The sequence below is a fragment of the Serinus canaria genome, chromosome Z (genome assembly GCF_022539315.1).
Source record: "Serinus canaria isolate serCan28SL12 chromosome Z, serCan2020, whole genome shotgun sequence".
In the NCBI taxonomy this organism is placed as follows: Eukaryota; Metazoa; Chordata; class Aves; order Passeriformes; family Fringillidae; genus Serinus; species Serinus canaria.
This window is the reverse complement of record NC_066343.1, coordinates 6,737,188-6,743,912: the sequence shown is the minus strand read 5'-3', so window position 1 is coordinate 6,743,912 and position 6,725 is coordinate 6,737,188. Positions and strand designations below refer to the sequence as shown.

The window sequence follows — 6,725 nt, the reverse complement described above, 5'->3', positions numbered from 1 at the left end:
TTTTCCTTATCCCTCATAATTTTGGAAGTGTCTATCATGTGCATTGTGCTTTGCCACTTTTTTCAAAGTTTCAAAGAGCCATATGCTTCTATGAGATATTTTTCTTTTTTTTTTTTACTACCCTGTTCTCTGTTTTTTGTTTTGTTTCTAGTTCTTCCATAGTTAAGTAAATAACGCCCATTTTAGGACAGAGGCTGCTTTATATTATTATTTCATGTGGTGTCTTTGGGCTTTTATGTGGTTGCCATAACACAGGTGCCTTCAAAAATCAAAACCAAAATCAGTGAGGGATTTGAAGGTGTAGCTGATACCTCTGTTAGTGCTCTGTGATGGAGTTTCCATATCCCACCCATAAATTTAAAAAAGTTAAATACTTGATAATTAAATAGTTGATAACACTTGATAATGAAGGCGATGGCCAAGGGCTGAAGCAGTGCTGTGGTGTGCAAGGGGAATCTGTTTGCCCACAATTATTCCAAAACAGCACTCCCCAAATACTGGTTGTCCTGACTAACCAACACACTGCTGTATCTGCTACGTGAGGTGATTTCCCTGTTATTCCAAGGGGTACCACAAATTCCCAGGTGCTTGTACTGCTCATTTTGCTAGAGGCAGAGCTGCTGCAGTGGAGCCTAGGCCAGGAGCAAGCCACTACAGGAATGGACTTTGGCTCCTTTTAGGAGGCAAACCACAGAGAATTCTCCAGGTGACTCCTCCTCATCCTCTGGACATTGGTGACTGAGCAAGTGGTATTTTTGTTTTGTTTTGGTTGTGTTTTTTTTTTTAATGGGAAGGCATGCCAGCTCCAGCTGGAGATCCAACATTGATGGAGTGCTTAAAGTGTCCTATCACCATCATCATCATCATCATCATCATCATCATCATCATCATCATCATCATCATCATCATCATCATCATCATCATCATCTCATGTAATTGGATTTTCCTTATTTACAAAACTGTCTGCAGTGCTTCAGATCCAGCTGTTTCCAGCTGCCAGCTCCACCCACCCAGCTGCACTTGGCAGAGCTGGTCCATGGTGTCAGGGAATTCTCTGTGTCACACTGAAACCAGAGTGCTGATCTCCTTAATGGGCTGGTGCAGTCCTTGCTGGGCTGGTTTTCCCAATGCTAACATGTGTCTAACATTTAATTCCCATTATTCACAGGCACCTTGTGAGTATCTGTAGCAACCTCGAGAGAAAAATGTGATGAAAAATATACAAAATGCTGAAATCACAACTTCTCTGCTTCAGATACCACCTGGAAAGGTAACCCAGCTTGTCCTAAACCCATCTGGAAAAGAAATTTTTGCAAGAAACCTGACCCCAGACTCTTATGTAACCAACACCTTCATGTTCCCCTTTTTGCTCTCCTGGGTCTGCTTTTGGCTTAATCTCCTTTTTGCTGTCACTGCCTGAGCTGCAGCTGACCTGACTCTGTTTTAGCCATGCAGGACATCCTAACACATTCAAGGCTGGAATTTCTTCTGGGAGTGGCACAAAATTGGAGTTTTTGCTGAGGTCAAGGACAACTGAGCCGTAAGTATTCATAAAAACTTTAAATTGAAAATACATTGCTGAGGGAAGTGGGAGCAGATTTATTTGATTTTATTGTTGCCAGTTTTATCTGGGACAATTCCAGTTTGTACAAGTTGAGCAAAGAGAATGTTAAAACTTTGGAAGGGATCAAAAATATTTTTGTTTCTTGTTTGCATCAATAGGACACAAACCAAGTTTCAAACTTCTTGTAAGGCTGGTATGCTTATTGGTACTGAAAACCAGGGAAGGGACTTTGTTTCCCTTAAAAAAAATGTAACCAAGCTGAGAATTTCAGTGTCTTCAAGGAAGAAGCAGAACAGGAAAGTCCACGTGACATCATGAAACCTAAAGTTTTGGCAGCTCCAGAATTTCTTTGGATTTGTAATTTCACCCAAATCTGTAATTTACCCACACTCTTCACCCTTCAGCTACAGAGGAACATTTCCCCTGTTTGGTACCTCCCATTTCTTTAAGTTAAGACCTCAAAAGTCCACAATTTTCAGTGAGTGTGCTTTTCCTCTGCTCACTGCCAGCACTGTGGAAAGCCACATCCACACAGTTGGGGTCTTGTGCTTGTTATTAATTGCTGTTATGATTTAGAAGGATAAGAGACCACTACAAGGCTGTGAATATCCCCCACTTCATGCTTTAATATTACATTAAACCCCTGTGTGTTCACAACTTCAAAGATTTTTACAACAAAAGAAATAAAAATTAGTAACTGCACCAGCTCAGACCAAGAAGCTCTGCATAACTTGGGACAAAAAAGATCATTTGCAGGTAATTCTTTTCCTTGAGTGTTGTCTAGTAAAGCTCCTGCTTATCTTGGTGCTAGAAAGTAGGAAGTGGGTAATTCAGGGAATGAATTAATAATTCAGGGTGAATCAATAATTCTTCATTTCATTGTCACATTCTCTGCTGGCTTCCGGGGGAGCATTGACGGAAAGGTTTAAACTTGTTAAATTTGTTACAGCACAGTAGGAACCACTAATGGTAGGAATTTTTAGTAATTTTTAGTAATGTAGAATGGATTTGTTTGTTTGTTAGCTTTTATTTAAGATGAGAAGCCCACAGCCATGAGCCCAAGTCTTGAAGTCAAATGCCCTCTTCTGGTCAAAACCTGATTTTCTTCATGTTTAAAATGGGATGTTTAATAACAAAACTCCAGTGTCACTGCAAGCTTTTTTTGTTGGTGATGTTGTGAACCAGGTCAGGTTGCTGGACTGAGCTATTCCAGTTTGGCAGATGGTTGTTTTCTGCCTAAGTCTTCATGCTGTGAGTCTCAGAGGAAAGAAAGCTGGAAAATTGATAAGTCAGGAAAGAAAGCAGAGTACTTCTGTTGTCACTTTTGTGGCAGTGTATTTTAATGTACACCCTAAAATCAGGGCCAAAGAACCTATTCAAAACCTCTGCATGAATCCATCCTGAAATCCTTATGGCCATGATAGAAGTGAAAATTACAGAACATGCCCAAGGTCATAATAGAAAAAAAAAAAAAAAAAAAAAAGCTGATAAAGTCAGAATTTCAACTCAAATTTAATGAGTTTTCATCACCTGTGACAAACAAGACAATTTCAGACTCCAAGGCTCCTGAGTTCAGCCAGGGAGGCGAAGGGAGAGTGGAAACATGATGATTCATGGGGACTGTAAAGGCAGGAGGACATTCCCCTTCCTGGGATGTGATTTTGCCTTCCACAGCTCATTGCCTCTCTTTCACCCCTTTTCCTTGGCACAGTCAAGGAAAAGGGGTGAAAGCTGAAAGCTTTCAGCTGCCCCAAGTGTCAGAAGGGTGAGTCTGTCACTCCAGAACATCATGTTGAGAGCCAGTAGGACAATTCTTCCCCTTATTTAGCTGCTGTGTGCTCTGCTTGAAGAATAAATGCTTATAAGTAATTCAGGAAGCTATGAAAAATGAGGGGCTTGAGGATGGGCAATGGGCTTCCTGCTAAAAGCTGGTTTTCACAGCTAATCCTCAAAGTCATCAATGGACTTCTACATTTTGGGGGGGAAAGGAAGGAGCTGTGGGCTGGGAGGTGAGGAGCAGACTTAAACCCCCCAGAGTTGTGGGGTTAGAGTAAGCTCAAAAGGCCACAGAGCTCAAGAACTGTGGCAGTTCATCAAATTCAACTTTCATCCTCTAGAAGGTGAAGCTGCAGCTCAGCTTTCCATGGAAGTCCCTGCTCTGGATGGGGAAGGGTGCAAGGACTGACCAGCAGCCCTAATACTGCTGAGAGACAGGCATGGGGAGATCCTATTCTTTGTGTGCTGAACAAGCAGCCACGTGAAAATTTCCTGGACTGGAACAGGGGCTGCCTTGCAGAGTCTGTTTTCAAATGTGTATTTAAATTGTTTTTCTCGTGGATTAAACCTGTTCTTTCCTTGTGAGTTCTAAAAGCAGGAATGTGGCAGCTTGGGGTTTTTTCCAGGTGGTAAAGGCCAGTCTCAGAGTAAATGATGAGATGAAAAGAACAGACATTTAATAACAGATATTTATATATAAGGTAGGATGCACAGGACAGTGGAGAAGAGAGGTGCTTAAGAGCGGTGTTTACATTTTTTTTCTTTAATCAGAAGCCTTCTCAGAGTGATGCAGAGAGAGGGAGCAAAGTCTTGCCAGGCACTGTGGTGAGGTATCATGCATTTCTTCTCAGTGAGAAAGATCCCAGCCCCACTTCTGCCACTGGACCCTGGATGGAGGCTTTTACAGCTCTGGGATTTCTGCAGTTCCCTCTGGATGAGTGAGGTCTGTCCTTGCTGATGCCCTCCAAAATACAGGTCAGCTCTTCAGATCAGGTTCCACAGTCACAGCCTCAGCCTGGGCATAGGATCTGTGATGGAAGAAATTTCTCCTGGATCAAACAGCATGCTTGGAGGCAGAAATGTCTCATTTTATAATAATAAAAAAAAAAAATAAAATAAAGAAAAATAAAAAGGCCATAAGACACCGTTTTCTCTCCTTCCTGCCACTCCAGCATGCTTTTTCCAGGAAATTCCATCTTCAAAATCCCTTCTTCATGATATGCACAATCTCCTTGCTCCAGCAGTGTCATGAGCCCTAGAGCTTCTGCTTTGTGAGTTTACAGAACAAACTTGTCAAGATTCATGGCTTTAAAAGGCTTCTCAGTGTGGTTGCATATTTCACCAACAGAAGAAATAGGAGATCAGGTAAACTGACACAACATTTACACACTTTTTGTGGCTCCTGTTTCCTGTTTACAGTCTCTTTTTGGGTTCAGATATCCTTGTGAGGTGAGCATACCTGAAGATGGTTTATGTGGCAAATTTCTATGTCCTGTGTAAACACCTTTTTTCTTCTTTTTTTTTTTAATTGAGTTGAGCCATGAAATTTCTTTTCTCTGCTGTCTTTTGGGTTTGTGTTTGCATTTTTCATTCCTCTTTAGCCTACCTGCATTCTCCATCTGAAGGACCTCAGACTTCTTTTAAGCTGTGAACACCTGATTTATCCATTCTTTCGCTTAAGAGTTTTTTTCCTTTCCCCAGACCACCACCATGGAGAAAAACCTGGAGGGGCAGTTTCTTCCACAGCCTGAATGAAGGCTGCTGCTGCTCTCTGGATTTCTCACTTAGCAGAGCTTTCTCTGGTGCATCACTGTCTGAGCCCAAATTCAGAGCAGCAAACACAATCCTGAATCCAACATGAGAGAAGGAGAGCATTTTGATGACAGCTCTTGATCACAGCCAGAAAGGGGATTAAACTGCATGGAAAGGAACACAAGCATGCTCCAAGTGCAGCAGCCTGTGTGCAAGGGGATTTTAAGAGGAGAAGGGAAGGAAACAGATTTCATGGATGTGTCTCTTTGACCTAGAATCTGCTTGGAGAAAAAGGGACAGATGCAACTGGGTTTGGAAGAAAGAATCGTTAAAACATCAGTGACTTCAATTAAATTCTGGGTGCCTGTTGATGGCCTGAGTCCCTATCAGGTGAGTTGGTGCTGTCAGATGGCATCTCCTCGTTTTGGAGAGGCCACAGAACAATTGAGTGAGGTTAGACACCAAATGCCTTCCAGGCCACTCTGACATCCCCCAGCCCTGCCTGATGGAGATGCTCTACACAGGCTAACTGAGGTGTGGGAACATTCTTAACACCCCAGTGCCCCTCTTCTCTCTGTGTGTTCATACTCACCCCTATTATATGAAAATTACCATTTCTGACAGGTCCTGCAGCATCTTAATTTAATCCACAATGGGTTGAATTCCCACTGTGTGGCATTTTGCAGCTCAGAAACACACAGGCAGCCTGTGCTGCAGGCATGCCACAGGTACAAGCCAGCATCTCCAAGGCAGGGGGAGCACTTTGAGCTCTTGGAGCAAAGCCAGGCTTTAGTCATTCTTTCCCAAGGCTAATCCTGTGGAGTGCTGGTGCTGCTTTAATTTATCTGAGCATAGCAGTGCACTCTCTGTCTCCTGAAGAGTGGGCAGGAGAGGCACCAACAGCACACCAAGGGGCAGAACCTGAACAAAATGAAAGCCTTGGCAGAAGGATTTACCTCCAAGCTGCAGATTAACCCCCCTGTTCTCAGAAATGTCAGAGTGCTGCCTCACCTTTTGTTTGGGCTGGTGACTAAGAGCTTCACCCACTGGTGGGAAAGTCAAATCCCTCTGACACATGGGTTTGCAGAGGAACAACCTGTGCAAGCAGGGGCCAAGGCTCTCTGGGTCACAGCAGAGTGGGGTTCCCTCCCCAGAAAGCAAAAACCATCCCATGTGCTGTTTTCAAAAAGAGGGTTGGGAGTTTTTTATAAAAATCCTGGGTTTTATTGCCATACAAGGTACACTCAAGCCTTCCAGTACAGATTATTTCTAAGGATTTGTCTTTGAGGCTGATCCTGAGGCACAATAAATAATATGCAATTATTGGTGAGACATGAACCACGAGGCTTTTACTGAATGGGATACTGAGGTACAATCCTGGAATAGCTTTGAAGGAAGCACAGCTCTGCAGATATCTTTATGTGTTAGGATCTTTCAAAATAATCAACAACATCAAAAATGTCACAGTAACCCAGTATGCTAATCTGTGACAACACATGATAGGAGATCATTTAATCATTTTTACACAGACTGTTCTACTATAACATGAAGTGTTCAGTGTTATCACTGTAAATCAGTGCTGGAAGGTCACTTATGGCATGTCTGGCTGCTCCTGTGAAACACAAAATCTCTT

At 42.7% G+C, this 6,725-nt stretch overlaps 1 long non-coding RNA gene across 1 annotated transcript; it reads left to right on the top strand.

The window, feature by feature from the left end:
• The first annotated feature begins 1,057 nt into the window (after positions 1-1,057).
• LOC108963323 (uncharacterized) lies at positions 1,058-4,493 on the top strand. The gene is made up of 3 exons (XR_001992019.3): positions 1,058-1,270; positions 1,448-1,540; positions 4,192-4,493. It is a non-coding gene; the product is annotated as an uncharacterized LOC108963323 (long non-coding RNA).
• Positions 4,494-6,725: the final 2,232 nt, after the last annotated feature.